This window comes from Saimiri boliviensis, chromosome X, assembly GCF_048565385.1.
Source record: "Saimiri boliviensis isolate mSaiBol1 chromosome X, mSaiBol1.pri, whole genome shotgun sequence".
Lineage (NCBI taxonomy): Eukaryota > Metazoa > Chordata > Mammalia > Primates > Cebidae > Saimiri > Saimiri boliviensis.
The window spans coordinates 415,155-441,551 of record NC_133470.1 but is presented as its reverse complement, the minus strand read 5'-3'; the positions used below and the strand labels follow the sequence as shown (position 1 = coordinate 441,551).

At 42.6% G+C, this 26,397-nt stretch overlaps 1 pseudogene; it reads right to left on the bottom strand.

Annotated features, from left to right (window-relative positions):
* Nucleotides 1-22,970: 22,970 nt before the first annotated feature.
* LOC101042312 (argininosuccinate synthase-like) lies at nucleotides 22,971-25,838 on the bottom strand (annotated as a pseudogene).
* Between the last annotated feature and the right edge of the window lie 559 nt (nucleotides 25,839-26,397).

The following is a 26,397-nucleotide window of genomic DNA, read 5'->3' as shown; positions in this document are numbered from 1 at the left end:
TAGAAATAATATATAGTCACTTAAAAAATTCAAGAGTACCTCCAGAAAGATACAATAAGGTTGGTGCAGTGGCTCATGCCTGTAATCCCAGCACCTTGGGAGGCTGAGGTGGGAGGATTTCTTGATGCTAGGAGTTCAAGACCAGCCTGGGCACCACAGAAAGACCTCATCTGCACAAAAATTAAAAGTAGTTAAAAAAAAAAGTAGCCAGGTGTGGTGGCATGTACCTGTAGTCCTAGCTCCTCAGGAGGCTGTTGCAGGAGGATCGCTTGAGTGCAGTAGTTTGAGGTTACAGTGAGCTATGTTTGTACCGCTGCACTCCAGCCTGGGTAATAGAGTGAGACTCCCACCTCTACTAAGAAAAAAAAAAAAAAAAAGAAAGATTCAATAAGAGGTGGATGATAACATTACAGAGAATGCTGGCTAGATCTGGCTCAAGGTGACACTATTGGGTTCACATGATAACAACAGTGTTAAAAAGAAATAACTATGAAAAATTTGATTTCTATTGGTGTCTTAGTCCATTTTCTGTTGCTTACAATAGAATACCTGAAACTGAGTAATTTATAAGGAAAAGGAATTTATTTCTTAAAGTTATGGGGCTGTGAAGTCCAAGGTTGAAGAGTGGCATCTGGTGAGGGCCTTCTTGCTGGTGGGGACTCTCTGCAGAGTTCCTGAGGCAGTGCAGGGCATAACATGATGAGAGGGCTGAGGATGCTAGTTCAGGTCTTTCTTCTTTTTCTTGAAAAGCCACCAGTCCTATCCCTGGGGAAGCCCAATAATCTATTAACCCATTAATACATGGATGGTTTAATCTAGTTAGGAGGGCAAAGTCCTCACGACTCAATTACTTGTTAAAGGCCCCACCTCTCAATACTGCCACATTAGCGATTAAGTTTCAACATGATTTTTTTTTTTTTTTTTGGTGTTTTGTTTCTTAATAGAGACAGGGTCTTGCTCCATTACCCAGGCTGGAGTGCAGTAGTGCTATCACAGCTCACTGCAGCCTTGAACTCCTGGGCTTAAGCCATTCTCTCATCTCAGCCTACTGACTAGCTGGGACTACAGCTGCACACCACCACGCTTGGTTAATTTTTTATTTTATTTTTTGTAGAGATGAGGCCTCACTATGTTGGCCAGGCTGGTCTCAAACTCCTGGTCTCAAGCAATCCTCCCATCTCAGCCTCCCAAATTGCCAAGATTCCAGGCATAAGCCAATTTGCCTGCCTCCACTTGAGTTTTGGAGAGGACAAATACTCCAGCCATAGCAATCAAAGACTGGTGGAAAGGGAAGGGGGAGTCCATGGTTCTGGTTACAGAAACTCCTAAGTCAAGAGCCCCTTTGAAACACAGGGGAAATGAAATACAAAAAGGATAGTATTTTTAGGGCATCTGCAAAAAAAGCAGACTCAATCAGGTTCAATGCCTACATACAGTTACATTTTGTAAAAATATACTCAACGATCAATATCTAATCAAGTGATTATTACAGCTACACCAATACAACATGCTAATGGGACAACACACACACAAACACACACACAACTGAGTGCTTGAAGAAAGTGTGACATTTTAGAGCCAAATGAAATGTCTTTGTAATGTAATAATGTTTTCTGCTTCAAAGTTAGTCTACAATGTCTACTGGAGGCAAGATATGGCAGGCATCCTCTGGTACCCTAGGTCTGCTCCTGGCATTCCTACAAAGCTTCCCTACTGGAGATCTAATCAGGAGACTATCTCTATGTCTAGACAGGGAGTTAAGACTGGCAGGGAATTCACTGGGTTCATGCAGACAGCACAGGCTGACGTAGCCTGCTGAAGGTCTTCGACCACAAAGCCAACACACAGCTCTGTTGTATAACAAGAGAAATGAACTCCTGTCTCATGAGTTGGGTTTTTAAAATTTCAATGGATGTATTAACCTAAGAACCTCCCACACATTATTTACCTAAAATACTCTTTGCTGAGATCATTCTTGGCAGGACCAATGGATAATCATAAATCATTATTTCCTAGTCTTCACATTGCTGGTAATAATAACAACTATTATTATTATTATTTGCATGTGTTATCTTACAATGCCCTGGGGGTATTTTCACCTCCGGATGCCCCTACCTTCCCCTTCATACAAGTCTTAAATTATCTTATGCCTTTGGCACCTTGTCAGTGGATGGTATGTCTGGAATAGATCAAAGTAAAACCAACAGCTAACGTGTGTAAAGTAATGAGAAAGGCAGGAGTGAACGGACCTCTGTGTTGTAAAGAAATAAAAAGTATATATGATTATCATGATAACATTTATTGAATGCTTTCTGTGTGCTGGGCTGATTGCTAATTGCTTTGCAGACATTATCTTTCTTCAAGCGGTGAGTCAGAGCTTATATAATTATCCAAATGGGAGCTGGACTCTACATGTAGGGATCTGGCTATGAGTGTGAGCTCTTAACTACTACTCTACCCAACAGAATATTTCAGGACACAGTATGACCATTATATGTGGGTGGTTTTTTTTTCCCTTCTCCATTCAGGATCTTGGAGTCCTTTCAAAACATAAATAAATGGTTTTTTTCTGTAAAACAGAAATATTTTTGCTACAGTTCTTTTTCTTTCTTAGTGTTTCTTTTTAAAAAAATTATTTTTGTATTAATTTCAACTTTATTTGAGATTCAGGGGGTACATGTGCAGGTTTGTTGCATGGGTGTATTGTGCGATGCTGAGGTTTGGGGTATGACTGATCACCTCACTGAGGTAGTGAGCATAGCACGCAATAGGTAGTTTTTCAACCCTTGCCCTCCACCCCACTCCCCACTCTAGCAATCCCCAATGTCTGTTGCTGCCATCTTTATATCCACGAGTACCCAGTGTTTAGCTTCGACTTATGAATGAGAACATGTGGTGTTTCATTTTCTGTTTCTGTGCTAATTCACTTAGGATAATGGCTGCATCCATGTTGCTTCAAAGAACACGATTTTATTCTTTTTCACGGCTGCATAGTATTACATGGCATATATGCACCATGGTGTATATGCACATTTTCTTTATCCATGCTACTGTGGATGGGCACCTAAGTTTATTCCATGTCTTTGCTAGTATGAATTTAACATTTTTTTCCATTTAATCTTTCTCCTATCAGAAAAATATAACTAAAGTAAAATGATGATCTTTTCAAATAAACAATACTGTAAAGCATATTAATGTGAGAAATATACAAGCAACCCTTGCTGTTTTATGCCAACTGAAACCAGCAGTGGGGTTGTAGGAGGTTCCACTGCATAGCACCTTCTCAGCGTAGAATCAGAGACTTCCCTCCAGACATGTTTCACTGGTGGTTTCCATAAAGTTGCCAGGATAGGCCTCAAAGTAAGATTTCCCCACAAGACAATCTGTGCAAACCTGATTTTCATGTTTGACTGAATGCCTTGTCATTTTGAAGAAATAAAAACCACTGGTTTCTAGAAGGGCAGCGTTTTGGACATTCCTGTATATTCCCTGCTGTGCTTATTTGTGACAGGACAATGCAGGTTGATCTTGCAAGCACTTTTCTCTTTAGCCCTGGCTGGGTTTGTTTTTCAAAAGCTCTCAGCAGAGAGAAGAGTCTGTCTTTTGGGCCTGCCTTCGAAAGGAACAATTGTTCAGACTGATTATATTGTATGCTTTCTGTCAGTAGGACTTCAGGCAACGTTAGTAAAGACTCTTACAGAAAGTCCTTTTGTGGTGTGGGCAACATTTAACACTAATAGTGCCTTTTTTTTTCAGACGGAGTTTTGCTCTTATTGCCCAGACTGGAGTACAATGGTGTGATCTTTGCTCACGGCAACCTCCACCTTACAGATTCAGGTGATTCTCCTGTCTCAACCTCCTGAGTAGCTGGGATTACAGGCGCATGCCACTATGCCCAACTAATTTTGTATTTTCAGTAGAGACCAGGTTTATCCATGTTGGTCAGGCTGGTCTCGAACTCCTGACCTCAGGTGATCTGCCTACCTCAGCCTCCCAAAGTGTTGGGATTATAGGTGTGAGCCACCGTGCCTTTTAATGAAGTTGAGTGGGCATATCAGGAAATGCCAGTGGGTGGGAGGAAGAATGCGAGACGTCGACACCATGGCTATCTGGCTTTGCCAGGGGCATCTCTTTTACAAACTCCAGCCCAAGGAATTCCAGACCAAATAGTCCCCATCTGATCTGTTTCTCTTCATCCGCTTTCCCTGTCACTTTCTGCCTCTCCATCATAGTTCCTCCTTTTACTAACATCATGGCTGCAGAATGCCCTGTTGCTGTTTAAAAAGTGGCATCAAACCGAAGGAGGGAGTTGGGCATGGTGGCTCACACCTGTAATCCCAGCACTTTGAGAGGCCGAGGAGGGCAGATCACTTGAGCTCAGGAGTTCGAGACCAGTCTGAGTAACATGGTGAAACCCTACAAAAACCACAAAATTTAGCCAGGAGTGGTGGCACATGCCTGTAGTCCCAGCTACTCCAGAGGCTGAGGCAGGACAATTGCTTGAGCCCACGAGATGGAAGTTGCAGAGAGTGGAGATTGCACCACTGCACTCTAGCCTGGGTGGTGGGGCAAGACCTTGTCTCAAAAAACAAAACAAAATACAAAACTCAAAGAACAAAGGAGGGACGGAAAAATATTTTTTGTTATTTAATTTCCCTTTACTCTTGTATTCATACCTCTTCACTGTTAGCACTTAATTATTTTTAATCAATTAAAGTTCTTCACACCATATATACTAAAGGAGTGGCCCCCCAGCCTTTCTGGCACTAGGGACTGATCTTGTGGAAGACAATTTTTCCACTGACATTGGGGAGGGGGTGGTTTTGAGATGATTCAAATGCATTACATTTGTCCTGCACTTTGTTTTTATAAGGATTACGTTGTAATACGTAATGAAATAATTCTACAACTCACCATCAGGTAGGATCAGTGGGAGCCAGGAGCTTGGTTTCCTGCAACTAGACGATTGCATCTGGGGCGATGGGAGGCAGCGACAGAACATCAGGCATGAGATTCTCGTAAAGAGTGCACAGCCTAGATCCCTCGCGTGCACAGTTCACAGTAGGGTTCACACTGCTATGAGAATCTAATGCAGCCGCTGATCTGACAGGAGGCAGAGATCAGGCTAACAAGAGAGATGGGCAATGGCTATAAATACAGATGAAACTTCACTCACCTGCTGCTCACCCCCTGCCGTGCAGCCCAGTTCCTAACAGGCCATGGACCAGGACTCGTCCACTTGGACTTCCAAAGTGCTGGAACGACAGGCATGAGCCACTGTGCCTGGCCCCTCCTTTGGTTTGATGTCACTTTTTAAATGGAAAGAGGGTATTCTGCAGCAATGATGTTGGTAAAGGAGGCACTATGATGGAGAGGTCACTACTGGTCCATGGCCTGGGGGCTTGTGGTCCACTGCATTCGAGTAATAAAGAGTAATAAAGTGTCAGCTACCAAAGCCTAGAGATCAGGGAAACGGTCCGTGGTCTTCACAATGCCGCAATCTTGTAACATGAACTTGGACAACTCTAAGGGATTGTGGGTTTGATTCTCTTCTGGAAAACCCAGCTGTGAGTGGACATCCATGCTTCTGAATTCTGACTGCCTGGTAGCATCTCGTGGAAGTTTGAAAAGGAATCCAGTGCCAGCTTCTGCTCCTGGAGATTGTGACTTACTTGGTGGGGGCTGGGGCATGGCCCCTCAGCATGGTCCATGGGCTCATAGCATGAGCATCACCTGGGAGCTTTTGGAAACGCAGAATTTTGAGTCCCAGCCCCAGCCTACCGCACGAGAATCTGCATTTTCACCAGATCTATATGCACCTTGAAGTTTCCGAAGCATTGGTTGTGGGCGATGTCTCATATCTTTGTAGTTTGCTTTCTCTTTATGAATAAAGCCATACATACCAAAATTAGAAAGTACCAATTTTATATTAGGACACCCTTCCTAGGCAATCCATCCATGAAACACATTCACCTCAGAAACCCTTCATATTCCTAAATATGACAGAGACACTTAATATTTTAAAAAAGATTTATTTAGTGGCCTCTTGCTCTCATAGGCCTTTAATTTAATGCAGATAAATTTGGAGCCAGAAAGGAATCTTAAAACTCCTTCAAAGTAAATCCTCCGCCTGCTCATCATTTTTTCTTGTTGCTGTTAATTCTAAACCAAAGCTAAGCCCTCAAAGACTGTCTCCTCTAATTCCAGGGGCATCATGTGGTGTCTTAGAAAGAAATTATACGTTCACAGTTTGCAACCACAGATTCCCAGATGACCAGTAACTGGAAGAGTAGGCATAACTCGCATTCTTCCAGCGAAGGGCTTATTTTTTTTAATTTGGAAATTGCCTTCCTTATTTTGGCAGTTTTCTTTTTAGATGTGGAGCAGCAGAATGGTGGCTGCTTGCCACGTGCTTCGTTCAATTTAAAACTCTTCTGATCATAATACGTGTGCTTAACCACTACCGTTTTCTTCTTTTAATCTACCTGCTTAATGACAGCTCAAATATGCATTAGCTCTAAAGACTTGCAGTTTTCAAGGTCTTTGCGAAAATTATGTAAATAGATACAGTTGCTCTTCTTTATTGGTTACTTTAAGAAGATAACAGTCTTAGGCACTGACATTCTATAAACCACGTTTATCTTCTCCATTCACCTCTCTTCCCCTTAGAATAACCATGCACCATTTGCACGCTCAGTTAAAATGCTTTATGCTTTGCACTTACGGTGTATTCTCTTACAGTAAAATAATTGCAAATTTTTCTTTTTTAAGAAGAGTTCAAATAAAAACATATTTTAAAATGCCAATTTTTTCCCCCTTTGGGATATAGTTGGATGAAAGATCCAGAGGGTTTATAGATCATCAAAAGTTACTTCTGAATTCAGAGTCAAAATGAAGAAGTTTGAATCTTTTGAACTAATGTCATTTTTATTTCCCAAATGTTAGTCATGTAATAGTTTGCAAATGTGAAGAATGTACTCTAAAAACACCCAGAAAGCATGAGGCTGAAAGAAATCAAAGGAGGATAAGATTAATACTTTAGCATCCCATATGTTGATGAATTTCTAAAAATACATTCTGTCTGCATTGCTACTTTCAAAGAAAATCTTCTGTTTCCTGTGAGCACAAGGGTCCATCTGTGAATCTTCCTCTGAAGGAGGAAGACGCAGCTCATGGCTCAAACTCAGCAACCTGACTTGGCCTTATTAGCACTTAATAACAAGGTGGGATTTGAAGAAAACAGGGAAATCATCCCAGTTATACGTACTGTTCAAATATTGTGACCCTACCTTATCCAAGTTTATTATTCACATAAATCGATTCACACATTTCTATAAAGCAGTTCAAATCCTTAATGAATATCTGCATCTACATATATCTATAGATACACACACACATACACACATGCATCTACATCTAGAAATGCATAAATGCATGCACATACATCACAGGTAGGTGATAGATAAGTAAGGGGTATATAGATAATAGATAAATAAATTGATAATAGATGATAGATTGATACACAGATGATATAACAGATACGTAATAGCTATATGAGTGCATGATGGAAAAATAGATGATAGGTAGCTAGGTAGGTGGAGAGTAGACAAAAGAATGGATAAATAGATGATGCATGATATGTAGATAGATAATAGATGAATAGATGGATGGAAGATAGATGAATAGATGGAATAAATATATAACGAATAGCTTGATAGATGGATGTGATAGATGATAGGTAGATAATAGATAAATAAACACATGATAGAATAGCTAGATGGATACACAGACACACACACACACACACACACGATAAAGGGGCAGATATTTGGAGTCATAGCAATCCACATATCTTTTACTTCTCAAAATGAAAATGCTCTGTATTAGATTATCAGGTCTAGCAAACGAAACTACAGAATGTCCAATTAAAAGTGAGTTTCAGACTTTTAGTATGACTTACTAAATATGTAGGATATACTTACAATATATTTTTTAAAAATTGTTGTTTATCTTGAAACCTAAGTTAAACCGAAGTCTTATATTTAATCCTGCAACCCTAATGCATACAGGAACAGTGAGTTTTCAAGGCCTCAGAAGGCCGGTGTGGGCCTACGCGGTACTCATGCCTGTAATCCCAGTACTTTGGGAGGCTGAGGTAGGTAGATCACCTGAGGTCAGGAGTTCAGGACCAGCCTGGCCAACATGGCGAAACTCCGTCTCTATTAAAAATCCAAAAAAAAAAAAAAAAAAATTAGCCTGGTGTGGTGGTACGCACCTGCAATCCCAGCTACTTAGGAGTTGAGGCCGGAGAATTGTTTGAACCTGGGAGGCAGAGGCTGCAGTGAGCCAAGCTCATACCACTACACTCCAGCCTGGATGACACAGCTAGATTTTGTCTCAAAAAAAAAAAAAAAAAAAAAGAAAGACGAAAGACAGCAGGTGTGTATAGGACGGCACGTGCCTGGGAGGAGAGATGATGGCTATTTGGGGGCTTAGAGCTGCAAGAACAGGCTTGGTGTGGAGGTACCGGCTGTCCCCAAAAGGACAAGGTAGACATTCTGGGAAGTGTTGCCCAACTGTTGGCCCAGAGCTGACCTTGCTACTGGGGCCATGTTCAGTGGATCAGATTACTGTCTCTCTACTTGCTAGAGAAACAGCGGCCATAGAATGAATTAAGGAGTGTTTGTTTGGTTCCTAAGGACAAGTGCATTTTGACCTGTTCATCTCTGGCTGTACTGCAGCCTTCGTTTTCTATTTACCTTTTCCTTCTGAGCAGGCCATCCTTGCCTTCTGCCGCCTGCCTTGCCTCAGCAGCCTGTGCTCTTCGTGCATTCACTTATTTAGTAAAACAAAGTAAAAAAAAAACAACAACAACAAAAACCACTTATAAATGACTTCTGCTGTTGCAAACGTGCTCTCTGAGTTTTGTTGGGCTTACCATTGCTGCTTTCTTCCCTTTTCCCTTGTCTCACACATCTAAATGGATGATAGATAGACAGAATAGATACCTAACAGCTAGATGAATGATGGATGATAAAGGATAGATAGATAGATAGATAGATAGATAGATAGATAGATAGATGATAAGTAGTTAGGTAGATGATAGGCAGATAGGTAGATGGATTTGAGTGGAGAGTTGGAGGCATCAGCATATGAGGAGTGAATATGAAATTGGGTCACCCCCTCCCATAATTTAGAGAATCTCTGAAATACACAGAGCCCAGAAGTCCAACAAGAAGACACTTTTGTGTCCCTCGCTGCTTTGCATTAAGTATTTGGCACATGACATTGCATTTTATTTTAATGGATAGCTATCTATCTATTTTCTGTCTCATCTGTCTATTGTTATCTATCTATCTTTCATCTATGATTTGCCTACCTACCTTTCATCATCCATTCATCTATTATTCATCTATCTCTCTAGATATCATTCATTCATCTATCTACCCACTAATCTATTCTCTACCTATCTGCCCATCATCTATCTGTCTGCCTACTTATCATCTATGTATTCATCTGCTATCTAACATCCATCCATCTAGCTATTATGTAACTGTTTTATCATCCATTTATTCATCTGTTATCTACCATTTATCTATCATCTATCTGTGTAGCTATTATCATTCATCTATAAGCTATTATATATTTATTATATCTACCTATCCATCTTTCATTCATCTACTGTCTTTATATATATCATCTATTCATCTATCCATCCATTTATCTATTCTCTACTTATCTGCCTATTATGTCTACTTGCCAATCATCTATTTATCTATCTACCGTCTTTCATCTATCCATCTAGCTATTGTGCATTTATTCTATCATGTAATCATGTATTTACTTATCTATTATCTATCATCTATCTATGTATCTATCTCATCCATCTATCAAGCTGTCTGTTATATATTTATTCTATCTATCCATCTATCTTACGTCCATCCATTCATCTACTGTCTATCTTTCTATCTACATATTATCCATCATCTATCTATCCATTCATCTGACTATTCTCTACCTATCTACCTATCATTTGTTTGTCTACCATGCATTCATATAGCTATTCTGTATCTATTATATCATATGTCTACCAATCTATCGCCTATCTATTATTTATTTATTTCTATATTATCTATGTACCTATTACTTATCTATCATCTACCTGTGATGTATGTGCATGCATTTTTGGCTGTCTAGGTGTAGATGTATGTATGTGTGTGTGTGTGTGTATGTATAGATATATGTAGATGAACATATTCATTAAGGATTTGAACTGCTTTATAGAAGTGTGTGAACCAACTGATGTGAATAATAAACTTGGATAAGGTAGGGTCACAATATTTTAACAGTGTTGAATTCTGTGCGTGACTTTGTGGGAGGAGAGTAATATTTCTGCTCTGTATATGCAAAGACGAATTTTGCCTCAAGGAAGTTGGAATCTAGTAGGTTAGAGATACACATGCTAATTCATATTTATACATATATACACACCCACACATATACACATACATGCATATATACACACATACACATACATACACACATACATCCCAAAACCCTCCGCCTATTCTGACCCTACTGTGTTATTAATTTTATTTCCATATAAGCTACAAATCCTCTCTGTTGAGTGCAGGCCACAGGCTCCAATGTTTCCCACTCATGTCATGGCTGGTCTCACAGCTAAGACCTTACTTTGGAGCTCACATTCTTCACTGTGCAAGTCATTGCATTCTTTAAGTCTTAATTGTTTTGGTTTATCAGATGCTCACTCAAGGGTATCTTTGCCTGGGCAGGGCTGTGTGCAGGAAGTTTCCTCGCCAAGTGGTTTATGGGTCAAGGGTGAAACTGGGAAGAGAGAAAGGCAAACAAGATTGGGTCGTGGCCTTGGGCCCTACTACAGACAATGGGGGTCTCATCTAATCCGGACTTGAGAAATTGACTCAGAACTGTCCTCCCAAGGCTGCAAGCAAAGGCGTTTGTCCAGCAGCCTGCAGTTCTCAAGGTGCAGAGGCCACATCATCTTGTTTAGGAACGGACCTGGGGTCTGCTTGCCCAGTGCAAGAAGGCCAGACGTCCACACCGCGGTTTGCGGCGGGAGAAAGGAGGCTGTTTATTTGCAGGTTAAATGAGGAGGATTGGGCTGCTCGTGGTTAAACCCTGGGCTTCATAATGGCTTCTAGGTATGAATTCTTTAATTCATGGAGGCAGAGGTTACAAAGTCATAAATCAGTGCATGGAGATTCTACGTCGGTTTGACCTAAAACGGTGAGAAATCCCAAAGCAGAGGCCGACGGTTCTAGGTGGATTCACAGCCTCTCTGATTTGTAATTGGTGAGGCAGGCAAAGCTTTGTCTTAAAATTTGGGATCAGCAGGAAAGAAGGTTAGTTCTGACCCAGGGCCGTGATGTCCAGGCCCCTTGGGAAGAAATTGAGAACAAGGAACGGTGCTGAGAGTGTAAACCCCAGTCTCCCTTTTCTGAGGTCTGGGGACAGGGATGGCAGATCTACTGGGTGGGGGTCTGAGTGTCTGTGAACACAACTCCGGGACACATGCTAAGGTATTATGTTTAGTTTTTGTGGGGGAACCAAGCATCTCATGACTCTAACTTCCTTGACAATTGTTTTAAGCAACTGTTACCTTCTTGCTTATCAGGCTGCTCACTGACTTCTCAGAACCAGCTAGGTTCCTGGAATTTCCCCCCAAGGAACTCAAGATTTTCCTTTATCTCCGTGCCTGGGGAGCCGACAGACTCCAAAGCGGGGGAACTTGCTCCATCTCAGGCTCTTCTCTTCTGTGTCTTGCTCGCTTGGTTGCAAAAGTCAAACCAGCTGCAGAGTAGGAAAGTGGCAGGAGGGGAAGGTACCATCTGCACACCTGAGACGGGCCAGCCGTGGGACACCCGGGGAACACGGCAGAAGCTGCAAGCAACTGGCCATGGTGGCACTGACTGGAGTAAGAGCTGCAGTTGGCAGGATTGACTGTGGAGCACAAGTGTCCACAGAGAGGGGTGTGTACAAGCAAAACAATGGCACGTTTGCAATACAGAACATTTGAAAATGTAGAGCCAGGGTCAAATTGACGTGACAACTTGGTGAGCTCACGGAAGCCAAGTATGTGGTCAAGCGCTAGTGTAGACATTGTCATGCAGGTATTTTCTAGATGAGATTAGTGCTGAAATCAGTAGACTTTGAGTAAAGCAGACTGCCCGCCATGAGGCAGGTGGGCCTTGTCAAATCAGTTGAAGATCTTAAGAGAAGAAAAGAGTATGGGCCCTGGAGGAGGAAGGAATTCTGCCTCCACACAGAGGACTTGGGGCTTGAGCTGCAGCATCAGCTCTTCCCTGGGTCTCCAGCCTGCTGGTCTACCCTACAGACGTCAGACTTGCCAAGTCTCTTCAATCACATAAGCCAATTTCTTCAAAACTCTGTGTGCATGTAGAAATCAATAATATATGTATGTGTGTGTATAAAATACATATGTGTGCATTTGTGTGTAAACATATGTATGCTAATATAAACAAATTAGCATATGTGTATGTGTACTTATATAAAAGTAGACATAACTATGTATATAGTTGTTACTATAACTATATTTACAGTTGACCTTTGAACAACACAGAGGTTGGGGCACTGACTCCCCACAACATAGTAAAAAAATCCACCTATAACTGGGTCTGGCATGGTGGCTCACGCCTGTAATCCCAGCACTTTGGGAGGCCAAGGTGGGCAGATTGCTTGAGCTCGGGAATTCAAAATCAGCTAAGGTAAGATGGTGAAACGTTGTCTCTATTAAAAGGACAACATTAGCCGGGTGTGATGGTGCACGTCCGGGGTTCCAGCTACTTGGGAGGCTGAGGCAGGAGAATGGCTTGAGCCAGGGAGGCTGAGGCAGGAGAACCACTTGAGCCAGGGAGGCAGAGGCTGCAGTGAGCCGAGATCAGGCCACTGCACTCCAGCCTCGGGGACACAGTGAGAAACTGTCTCAAAAAAAGAAAGAAGAAAAAATTCATCTATAACTTTGGACTCCTCTACAACTGAACTACTAACAGCCTACTATTCACCAGAAGCTTTACTGGTAAACAGTTGATTAACAAGAAAATTTTGTACATTATATATATTCAATACTGTATTCTCTTTTTTTCTTTTTTTGAGACGGAATCTTTCCCTGTCACCTAGGCTGGAATACAGTGAATACAATACAGTAAGCTAGAGAAAAGAAAATTTCATGTAAGAAAATAAGGAAGAGAACATAGTTTACTATTTATTTATGACATTAGCAAATATATTCTTTTTTAAACTTTCATTTTCAATGGATCATCCTAAAGGTCTCCGTTCTCGCTGTCTTCACGTTGAGGAGGAGAAAATTCACATCTAAGTTTAAACCTGTGTTGTTCAAGGGTGAACTACATACACAAACATATTCTATTGGTTCTGTTTTACCCTGACTAATACATCAGGCAGCAGGTGTAATGCACATTAATAGTACAAATTCAGTTTTCCACTTATTGAGTATCCTTGCAAATGGTGAAATTATACATGGCGTAATTGTTGACCATGCTACGTAGGAAATGAACATTTACGTCTGCTAGAAAATCTACGAGCCAAGAGTGCAAACCGGCCAAGGAAACCATTTTCAGAGCTCTGAGAAGCTGTGCTGTCCATGTGCAGGGGAAACCTCACGTCCTCAACGTCAGTAGAAACCAGGGTCATTAACCAAATGGTCTGAGCCACCAGAACTGCTCCAAATTGGAGGGCAGTTAGAATTGTAGTGATTCTTCTGCTGGTTGTCAACTTACAGGGCACGGCTTGTCCTTTTTTTCTTTCTTTCTTTTTTTAGAGGCAGGGTCTTGCTCTGTCTCCCAGGCTGGAGTGCAGTGGTGTAATCATAGCTCACTGCAGCCTTGACCTCGTGGGCTCAAATGATTTTCCCACCTCAGCTTTCCAGGTAGCTGGGAATATAGGTGTGCGCCACTATGCCTGGCGAATTTTTTGATTTTTTACAGACAAGGTCTTGCCATGTTGCCCAGACTGATCTTGAACTCCTGGGCTCAAGAAATCCTCCCACCCCAGCCTCCCAAAATGCTAGGACTACAAGCATGAGCAATCATGTCTGGCCTTGCCTTGTCCTTTGGAAAGAAGGAGGAGCCTTCAGACAAGAAGAAACAGAATAACATAAGATATACAAAACACAACTAAAAATAAGACATAAAGAATACATAGTATAAATGAGTGTTAGAAAACCAGGGTGATATGATAGTGAAGGTTGACAATGAAACCACAGGATGGACACAGATGGTGATGTGTCTGTACTTTTTGGCAGTCTAAATAAAGAAATAACCTAGTCCTTGACAGTTTTCAATGTTAAATAGAAGAAAGTGTGGTGCTATTTAAGAAGCAAATCCTTTTCTGCTACTGGACTCCCATTTTCTTCAGACGTCCTATGTATAGAGATACATAAAGTGGACACAGCCTTTCCAGATATTTCAGGAGCTGACTCAGTAATCAATTTCACGGGGATATTTATCAATGCATCCTTTAACAGCAGTTGCTGGCAGCTCTTGAAACACAAATACCAAGGCATGGCAGTAATAATCAAATTATCTCCAGCCTGGGTGACAGAGCGGGACTCTGTCTCAAAAAGATAGCTAATCTGATTGGAATATGAAGGTATCTCATTACGATTTCAATTTGCTTTTATCTGATGATAAGTAATATTGAGGGTTTTTCATGTGCTTGTTGGCCATTCATATGTCTTTGTTTGAAGACTGTGTGTTCATGTTCTTTGCCCACTTTTTCATAGGGTTGTATGGATTTTTTGGTTGTTGTTGAGTTCCCTGTAGATTCTGGATATTAGTTGGATGTAGAGTTTGCTAATATTTTCTCCCATTTGCAGTCTCTTCCTGATCGAACTCAATATACTAGAGATTCTGTATATGCTGCCAGCGTTGGACTGCTCACTCTAGGGGAAACTTCAAGAACCCCTGACTCCTGGCATTCACTCTTTAATCATCTTCCCTGAGTGTAGGCAGGATGCACAACGGTGTCTAATGAATCCAATGTGTTAACTGTGATGGAATGCAGCTGCCAAAAATTAGGTTACACAATGGCTGTGGCTTCCATATTCTCATCCCCTCTCGCTGGCTCGATTGTGTGCTTGCTCTGAGGGAAGCCAGCACTGCACTGTGAACTTCCCATTGGAGAAGTTCACTGCAGTCAAGCCCTGAGATGCTGTAGCCCCCACCTCCACCTCAACTGCAACCTCCTGAGAGACGCTCAGTTTAAGACTCAGCTAACCACGCCAGCTCATTCTCAGATCCCAAGCCCATAGAAACCAAGACAATAGATATGTATTGTGTGTGGCTTTAAACCACTCAGTGTTGGGGTTAATTTGTGACACAGCCATAGCTAACAGGGTTATGAGTCACTAACAAGGATAATATATATTTAATCTTTCTAAAGTGTGTTTTATTATCAAATCTATTTTGAATGAACCATCCTGTGAAGTTAAGATTCTGTGGACTACCTACTTATGGAGTGAAATCCTGTCCCAGAATGTGGAGGACGTTTTTGCAGGCTGGAAAAAAAATATACGAAGGCAGTAATGACAAACCTGCAGCATTACTGCTAATAATAATGATAAGTATTGTTAGAATTACCACTATTTTGTGTTATATCTATTGATGAGGCACTGGTTGTCCACCAAGTCAAACCTTCCCAATCTTTGTTTTTAACCCAGTCAGGCTTCACCAGAATTCCCGGGAATCCAGGCTGTCTGACCTCATTCAACTCTCAGAAGAATTCCTTCAGCTTTCCAGCACTCAGGGTCAGCAGAGAGAAGGAGCCATCCTTCACCCATAGAGGATGGGAGGAGATGGAGAAATAGCTTCCTCTCGCATCTCCCTGGTGCAGCCGGCCAGTTACCTTAAAATCCTACAAGGTCGTCCAGGGTCAAACTTCAGTTGCCACTTTGGCAGCAAATACAGTCGTCAGTCCTCAGATGGACTTTTTCTCTTTTCCTGTTTCACATCCTTCCCTCCACTTCCTGAGCCCTTGCTCCAAGGAGGGAATGGGCTCCATTTCTAAATGAATGATTGCACAGAAGCCTTGGCCTCCTCCTCTACCCTAAGTGCTTCTGGGAGGATGGGGTACCTGCAAGATGGATTCTTGGAGACACTAAAATCAAACAAAAAAGAATGCACAGTGTTCTTGGAAATCAACTCATTGTATTTTGTAACACCTACAAAGTAACATCATCTTTATTCTTAAAATGCTAATTCATGGGAGCTTTCTGGCTATCTGGTTCTTAATTAGTCCCAGATGAAAGTCATGGAAATAAAAATAACACCTACATATAAGTGTTTGAATTGTGAGAAGAAAGAAAAATATCTTAGAAATACCTCTCAGAAAAGCGCACACACACACACACACACACACACACAGAGTATCAAACTGATGAGGGGCTAATAACTAAACTATACAAGGTATGCCTATTATTATTTTAAAATAATCTTTTTCCTTTTTTTTTTTTGAGACAGAGCCTCACTTTGCCCGCTGGGTTGGAGTGCAATGGTGCTATCTCGGCCTACTACAATCTCCACTTCCTGGGTTCAAGCCATTCTTGTGCCTCAGCCTCCTGAGTAGCTGGGATTACAGGCATGCACCATCACACCCACCTAATTTTCTGTATTTTTAGCAGAGATGGGGTTTCATCATGTTGGACAGGCTTGTCTTGAACTCTTGGGCTCAAGTGATCCTCCTACCTCAGTCTCCCAAAGTGCTCAGATTACAGGCATGAGCCACTGTTTCTGGCCAGTATGCCTATTAAAATGAAAAAAACAAAACAAAACAAAACAAAAAAACACAAAAAACACAAAACACAAAAAACAAACAAACCAAGAGGAAAGGCAAAATGGGTAGGAATATAATTCTTACAAGGAGAAACTCAAATGGTTTAAATGCCTATAGCAGACAGGGTAATCTCTCCCATCCCAAAGATGTCATGTCCTACTTCCCAGGGCCTATAAATGTGTTATGTACCATGGCAATAGGAAATTCAGGTTGTAGATGGAATTAAGGTTTCTCATCAGTTGATCTTAAAATAAGGAGAGTATGCGGAGTAATACAGGTGACCCCATGTGACCACTAGGGTCCTTAATAGGGTGGGGAGAGAGAACTAGAGAGATGGCGACTTAAAGATTAGACTGGGTGAGCGTGTCTGGTTTTGCAGATGGAGAAAGGAGCTGTGAGTCAAGAAACGTAGGTAGCTCCCATTAAGTCAAATGTAACTCAGACAGATTCGATCAATTTAGAAAGTTTATTTTGCCAAGGATAAGCATATGCCCATGACACAACCTTAGGAGGTCCTGAGGGCATCTGCCCAACGTGGCTGGAGTACAGTTTGGTTTTACATGTTTTAGGAAGACATGAGGCATTAATCAATACATGTAAGATGTACATTAGTTTGGTCCAGAAAGGCAGGACAACTCAAAGTGACAGGACAGAGGGGCTTCCAATTGCTTGAAAGAGTTATTGTCAATAGAAAGGAATGTCTGGGTTATGGTAACGGGTTGTAGAGACCAAGGTTTTATCATGCAGCTGAAGCCTCCAGGTAGCAAGCTCCAGAGAGAAGAGACTGTAAAGGTTTCTCATCAGAGTTAAAGAGTCAGTTCTATCAGTGATTCCAAAAGGGAGGAGGGCATCATGAGGCATGTCTGGCTTCCGCTTCCCATCATGGCCCGAACTAGTTTTTCAGGTTGACTTTGGAGCGCCCTTGACTGAGAGGAGGGGTCCGTTCAGCTAGTGGTGGGGGATGGAGGCCTTATTACTTTATTTTTAGTTAACACTCCTAAAAGCTAGAAATGACAAGAAAACAGATTCTCCCTGTGTAGAGCCTCCAGAAGGAATGGGGTCCGGCCAGTACATCGATTTTATCCCAGTGAGACTCATTTTGGACTCTTGACTTTCAGAACTGGAAGATACTCCATGTGTGTTGTTTTAAGCCACCAAACTAGTGGGAATGCATTGCAGCATCCCTAGAAAACTCATTCAGTGAATACGAGGAGGTGCCCAAACAAAAATGTAATGAGAAATAAAAATGAAAAGAATAAGATAACACTTTATACCCTCATAAGAGAGGGAGGAGGAATAAGAAGAGAGAGAAAGAGGAAAAAACATGTTTTGTTGCATTTTTTTCAGGCAGTGTTTTTATTAAGTAAGTCTTTTTCTATTCTACACGACTACATGTTAATAAGGCAGCTTGTTATTGAAACATGGTACAAACAAGGCCAGTTTCAGTCTTGCAAATGGATAAGAGAAAGCCTGGAATATCCCTGGCTGGTTTATCAACCTACTGTCCTCGAACTTCGCACTGAACCATCTGACTAAAAGGTTCTCATTTTATCTCTCTATAGAGCCACGGGACAGCAGCCACAGGTGACTCATGCTATACTCATTGTCCCGCTATTCAAATTCTCCTACAAGACAAATGCATCCCCGGACCTTTGCACTTCCTGGCTCTTCTGTTGGAAGTTTAGTTCTCCAAATACTGAATGATTTCTTCCAACACCACCTCCTCAGAGTGGCTTTTCACCTTCCCCTTTCCAAACTTACCTTCCCCTTCCTCTTTGCCCTGATTCACTTTTGGAAATAAGAATTCCGATGTGAGTTTAGTATTTATTGTACTGTGTCTGGCTCTCTCACCAGAATGTGAGCTCAATGGAAGCTTCAGTATTCTCACTCGTGGCCCTGTCTAGGGTTAGGGTTAGGCATCTCGGAGCCATCAGCAGCTACTGAATGAATGAATAAGCATGACCAGGTCTATGTTTCGAGGGTTGACTTCTGGACAGGGACATATCTTCTTAAGCAGTGAGGAAGACAGCAACGCTGTCATAGGGAGAGAATAGATGCACACCCATTGCCAGTGGAAATACGTAGCTTTCACTCTCCCACTTCCCTTTTGTAAGGATCCCCGTGATGATAGCAGACCCACCTGGATAAGGCAGGTGTTCTGAATCTCTCCACACCATACCTGATGAGCAGAGATGACTGAGTAGCTCGAAAACCTTTCAGGAATGTCTACAATTAATTGAATGTAAACCAAGACTGACAACTACCTGTCCAAATCAAACAATGTTCTGTGACATTCAGCTCCAATCAGCTGAAGTGTAGACAGTAACACTCGTCCCAACCTGGTCTGCCCTGGATACCCACAATGCTGAGCGCTCCATTTTGAAGGGATATTGTTAGAGTGAATGCTGCTGTAAGAAACTGTATCCCAGTCAAGTCAGACTTCTGTAACAAAATACCTTAGGTGGCATGGCTTATCAACAGCAGACGTTGATTTTCACAGTCCTGGAGCTGGGAGTCTAACATGAAGGCGTGGCCGATTCAGTGTCTAGTGAGGACTCACAACCTGGTCTCAACCAGAGACTCCTGGCACTGAGTGGTTGATTTTGAAGAAATATAGAAATGCAAGCGCTGGTGTGAGGAACCATATTCTGGTCTGTTCAGACTTCTCCAGCAAAATACCATAGCCTGGGGGCTCACAGACAGCAGACATTTACTGCTCACACTTCCGGAGGCTGGGAGTCCAAGGTCAAGGTGTAGCAGATTCAGTATCTTGTTAGGACCCGCTTCCTGGATTAAGATGGAGCCTTCTTGCTGTATCCTTACATGGTGGAAGGGGTGAAGGAACTTTCGTTTTTTTCTTTTTTTGAGACGGAGTTTTGCTCTTGTTGCCCAGGCTGGAGTGCAATGGCAAGATCTCGGCTCACTGCAACCTCCGCCTCCTGGGTTCAGGCAATTCTCCTGCCTCAGCCTCCTGAGTAGCTGGGATTACAGGCAAGTGCCACCATGCCCAGCTAATTTTTTTTGTATTTTTAGTAGAGACGGGGTTTCACCATGTTGACCAGGATGGTCTCGATCTGTTGACCTTGTGATCCACCCGCTTTGGCCTCCCAAAGTGCTGGGATTACAGGCTTGAGCCACCGCGCCCGGTCGGGGTGAAGGAACTTTCTGGTGTCCTTTCTATAAGGGCACTGATCCCATTCATGAGGGTCCACCTTATGACTTCACCACCTCCCAAGGGCCTTACCTCCTAACACCATCTCTTTTCAGGTGAGGATATCAATATATGAATTTGGGGTGGAACATAGATGTTCAGACCATAGCCAACCCTTAACCTCAACATGCATGAGTGCATATTTATTCTAAACCAAATTAAGACACAGGAAGCACAAGAATTTTTTGTGTGTGCTATTTAAGATTTGAAGGGCTGCTGTATAGTGTAACTATCACAGACGTTCTACAAGGTCCCTCAGGGAGTACCTGTGATCCATGAAACCTACCTAGAGATGGATTCGGTCTCCCTAAAAGGAAAACCTACACAATAGAGCTGGTGGAATGTGGAACAAAACTACCCCTAAACTAATTGAAATATCACCGCCTATGGCTGGAGGCTGGACAGGTCTTGGCAAGGGTGTTGTGGGCTTAACTTAGTCATCAATTGGGCAATACAACTATATAGCCAGATAGGAAACTGCAGCCATTGAATTTTATTTCTTTTTGAAAACACACTGATATGTATTCCTTCAATTGTTCTTTAACCATGAATTAAGCACATCAGCCATCGTTCCCTGCTCTTTATAGCCTTTCTAATGAATAAAGGTGGATGCACCTTCTGATCTTCTGACCTGTTGTGGATCTGTGCATTCTTCTATCAGGGTTACACTCTATTATTGCTACTGTATCTTTGTTTGCAATTAATTTGGCCACCCAGAGACTATTGTTTCCATATGTGGACAATATGCAAAGTGTATCTGTCTTCCTGCAAAACGAAACAAAACACAAATACATCGTTTTCCTGGTGTCTCATAGGTGTTCACAGCCAGGGGCAATGTTTCTGTAGGAACACCTTGCTTGCTTTTGTTCCCTTAAAAATCCTGAAATGTTTAGTCTCTCTAGCAAGCTGTTACATAACAGTAACAGGCTGTGAGTCACTTCGGGATACAGGGGATTCTGCTAAGTACACAAAATCAGCTCCTTTTAGTTACTTCTTCACAACGCGTGTGGAGAGTGTGGGTGGTTCATCTAGAACAAAGGTCTCATATTCTAAGATTCGAATTCAAGGACACCTAGTGCTTTTTTCTAGGACGGACACAGTGTAGGAGATCAAATTATGTTGTTCAATTCGTATTTGATCTGATTTGACTTTGAGGCAGGGTGTTGCTCTTTGCCCAGGCTGGAATGCAGTTGTCTGATCATAGCTCACTGCAGCCTGCACCTCCTGAGCTCGGGTGATCCTCCCACCTAAGCCTCCTGAGTAGCTGGAACTATAGGTGCATGCTACCACATCCGGCTAATTTTTTTTTTTTTTTTTTGTATTTTTTGTAGAGACAGGGGTCTCATCATATTGCCCACCTGGTCTTGAAATCCTGGGCTCAAGTGATCCTCCTGCCTCGACCTCCCCAAGTGTTGGGATTTCAGGCATGAGCAACCGCACCCAACCTGAAAAAGTCTCGTATTTTAAGACTCTAATTCATGAATACCTACTGCTTTTTTTCTAGGACAAGCATAGAGTAGGAGGTCAAATTATGTTGTTCAATTCATGTATTTTTAAATAAATCCATTTACATAGTCTAACTTGCAGTAAGCACCTTAATAAGCCATTTTAATGAAAGGATGATTGAAGGTAAAGTCCCTAACCTGGAGACAATGATCATTAGATATACATTGTGATGATTTGTGGTGATACAATTAGATGGGGAATACATAGCCCAATAGGAGCCAGTGCAGGGGTTGGGGTAGCTCCCTGCAGGCAAGATTCCAGGTAATGGCTGGATGTGAGATACCAGGGTCCCACTGGCTAGGAGAAAGCAGCAGGAGACAGAGGATGTGGGAAACACAGCAGATATTCTGTGTCTCCTCCCACATTCTCCAGTAAAAAAATTTCAAGTCCATTCGAAACTTTGAAATAGGACCTTATTTGGAAACTGAATCTTTGTAAATGTAATTAGTACAGGATGTCAAGATGAAGTCACGCTGGATTCAGGCCCCAAATGCAGTGATAGGTATCCCTGCAAGAGAGAGAAGAGGAGACACAGACAGAGAAGGCCCCGTGGAGGCAGAGGCAGGGACTGCAGTGATGCGGCCACAAGCCAAGGATGCCAAGGACTGCTGGGAGCCACTGGAAGCTAGGGAGAGGCCAACAAGAGACCTAGATCAAAATTTACTTACTTTTACATTTAAAAGAATGAAAAGACTATCACTGGATTATTGGTGACACAAGGGGTAAATGCTTGAGGGGCTGGATACCCCATTCTCCATGATGTGATTATTTGCATTGCATGCCTGTATCAAAACATTGCATATATCCCATAAATACATACACCTCCTATGTACCCATGAAAATTAACAATAACAAATTTTGAAAAACACAGAACTCGGAGATAATACATTTATGTTGCTTTTAGCCACTCAGTAGTAGGTCGTTTTTTTAAAAAATATATTTTTAGTGGTAATTTTCCGCCAGGTGTGGTGATTCACACCTGTAATCCCAGCACTCTGGGAGGCTGAGGTGGGCAGATCACCTGAGGTCAGCAGTTCGTGACCAGCCTGGTCAACATGGTGAAACCCTGTCTCTACTAAAAATACAAAATTAGCCAGGCCTGGTGGTGTGCACCTGTAATCCCAGTTACTCGAGCGGCTGAGGGATGAGAATCACTTGAACCTGGGAGGTGGAGGTTGAAGTGAGCCAAGATAGAGCCACTGCACTCCAGCCTGGGTGACAGAGTGAGAACCTGTCTCAAAAAATTTGTCATTTTACGGCTCCCCACGGCAGCTGTCCCCAACCCTTCCCTTTGATGACCACTTTTGCAGGTGTCAGGGAGACCAGAGAACAAAGCTGGGGCCTCCCAGCCCCACTACGCTGCCAGCCAGGGAGAACAAGTCACAATTGCAAATTATCCTAACAGTTAGCACCTGTCCTTGGAGGCTCTGCAAAGTGAGGAGGCCCCAGCTCCGCCTTGTACAGGGGTCCGTTTGGCAGTGACCTTGCTCTGGAGACGACGATATTCCTTTGGCCTGAGGGAACTGATGTTGATGAAACTGGTGGCATCGACTGGCTCATAGTCACCCTGCATGTTCATGCTCACTAGTTGAGACAGTGGGGAATTTTGGCTTAGGATGTACACCTGGCCCTTGAAGACGGACACCTGTACTTTCCCTGCCACTCACTCCTGGGACTTGATGATGCCGTGGTGAGCAAATTGACACTCAGGGCTGTGCCGGAAACCAGTGTACAGCAGCTCAGCAAATTTCAAGCGCAGGCCTTGTTTAATTTTGCGCACTTCCCGATCCATGGTGAAGGCCTCGATGTCTAAATGACCGTGGTAAAGGATGGCGCCTTCTGGGGTCTCGTAGATGCCTCGGGACTTCATCCCAGGGAAATGGTTCTCCACAATACAGCGCAGGCCATGCTTGCCCAAGACTTTGTTCAGGTACACGAACAGCTCCAAGGAGGTCTGGTGGGTGGTGCCATGTTTGATGTCGGTCACCTTCGCGGGACCCCTGTTTTGAAGATGATCTCAAGAATGTCAGGGATGTTGGAGGCTGTGGCAGGGTTCTGGGTCTTCGTGCAGACACCCCGAGGTGCTTATGGTACTTGGGGTTCTCCGGGATTCCAGCCTCATCGCTGATGTGCATGAGGTTCTCTTCCATGCTCCACGGGTTCTTGGGAGTGACTGCGATGGAAATTTGATGTTGCTTTGCATATTCCATCAGATTGTTCTGGCCCTTGAACCAGTTGTAGAACTCGGGCATCCTCCAGGGAGCAATGACCTTAATCTGGAGGCCAGTGAGTAGCAGGTGAGCTCAGACCAGACCTGGTCATTCTCCTTTCCCGTGGCGCCGTAGGATACATACTTGGCCCCCTCCTGCTGGGTGATTTCCACTTGTTTGCGGGCAATGCAGGACCTAGCCAGAGAGGTGCCCAGGAGGTAGCAGTCCTCATACAGGGCACTGGACTAGATCAGCAGCCAGATGAACGCCTCCACAAAAACCCCCTGCTGGCATCCTCAATGAGCCTTATATTTATATTATAATGTGTGTTATATATTCATATGTAACTTTTTTTTGAGACAGAGTCTCACTGCATTGCCCAGGCTGGTGTGCAGTGGCGAGATCTTGGCTAACTGCAACCTCTGCCTCCTGAGTTCAAGCAGTTCTCCTGCCTCAGCCTCCCAAGTAGCTGGGTTTACAAGGGTGTACCACACCTGGCTAATGTTCGTATTTTTAGTAGACATGGGATTTCACCATGTTGTCCAGGATGGTTTCGATCTCCTAACCTTGTGATCCACCTGCCTTGGCCTCCCAAAGTGCTGGGATTACAGACATGAGTCACTGTGTATAACCTATATGCAATATATTATATATAAGATAGTGTGTATTTTATGAATATAATATAATTTTATGATATATCTTATACACCCATATAACTTATAAAATATACTTAGAGACACATATATTAATATAATATATAGTATTTGTATTATTAACAATAAATACAATAATTACTACAGTAAATCATTTATAATAGAATTATTAACAAATATACACAAGATAAAATTACTCTAATAAGTTTTGAAGAAACCGAGGATAGAATACAATGTGCCTGGAAATCAAATGATCTCTTATAGGTGTTATAAGATGTTAAAAATAAAGGCCAGGCATGGTGGCTCATGTCTGCAATCCCAGCACTTTATGAGGCCAAGGTAGGAGGGTCACATGAGCCCAGGAGTTTGAGACCAGCATGGGCGACATAATGAGACCTTGTCTCTACAGGAAATACAAATGTTAGCTGGGCATGGTGGTGCACACCTGTAGTCTCTGCTACTCAGGAGGCTGAGGCAGGAGGATTTCCTGAGCCCAGGAGGTCGAGGCTGCAGCGAGCCGTAATTGCACCACTGCACTCAAACCTGGGTGACAGATTAAGACCCTGTCTCAAAAACAAAACAAAACAACAACAAAAGACGTTCACTTTCCTTTAAAGTTTCCAGATTACTTATTTAGGAGATGTTTACAAATGAATCTATTATCTTTGTTTCAGGAAGTAAACTGATATAAAGGTTCCCCCCCCAAAAAAAAAGCTGTTAGAAAACTCTTTAAAAATTGAAGTAAGATATTCTGTGTTAAAATTAGGTTTTAGTAGGCCGGAGAAGCACATTCCTGAAACTACACAGGCAAGCGTATGTGATATGTTACCAATGTGGTATGGTTTGGCTGTGTCCACACTCAAAGCTCATCTTGAATTGTACTTTTATAATTCCCATGTGCTGTGGGAGGGACCCAGTGGGAGATAATTTTGAATCATGGGGGCGGTTCCCCCATACTGTTCTCATGGCAGTGGGTGGGTCTAATGAGATCTGATGGTTTTGTGAGGGGTTTGGACTCTTGCTTCTTCCTCATTTTCTCTTGCTGCCGCCATGTAAGAAGTGCCTTTTGCATCCCACCATGATTCTGAGACCTTCTCAGCCATGTGGAACTGTAAGTCCAATTAAACTTCTTTTTTCTTCCCAGTCTCAGGCATGTCTTTATCAGCAGCATGAAATGAACTAAGACACAATGCAATAAGAGTTTGCACTGAAATAGCATTGGGACTGATGAGGGCAGGTATGCTAAGTGAATGCCCCTGTGTCCTTCTTTCTCCAACCCTTGGCAGACATCAGTGATTTCTCAAAGTGGTTTTCTCTGCTCAGCCCAGACACATCCCCAGACTGTTGCTGTATTTGCTCTTCAGACAGGTTACTACGGATCTGCAGGAGCAGACAGGCAAGACAGCACATGCTGTTCTCTGCTGAGATGTGGAGTGTAGCCAGGAGTTCACATTCTAACCTCCATGCCTGAGTCAAGAATTCAGCCAGTGGGATTAACACAATTTAGGCCATTGTGGAGTTCAATCCACATCAGTACACTCAATTGTGTGATTTGTTAACTAGACAAATGATTAAGCCAACAAAAGCTTGACTTTTTAAATGATGACTTCAGAAGCAGTGTAATTGGTTTTTAAAAAAAATGTGTATTAACTTATGGGGTACATGTGTGAATTTGGAACTTAGATAGATCGTGCAGTGGTGAAATCCTGGCTTCTGTATCCATCACTGGCCTAATATATATTGTACCCATTAAGTAATTTTTTTTCTTTTCTTTTCTTTTTACTGTACTTTAGGTTCTGGGGTACATATGCAGACCATGCAGGATTGTTGCATAGGTACATACGTGGCAAGGTGGTTTGCTGCCTCCATCCCCCCGTCACCTATATCTGGCATCTCTCCCCATGTTATCCCTCCCCAACCTCCCCACCTCCTGCTGTCCCTCCCCTAGCCCCCACAACAGACCCCAGTG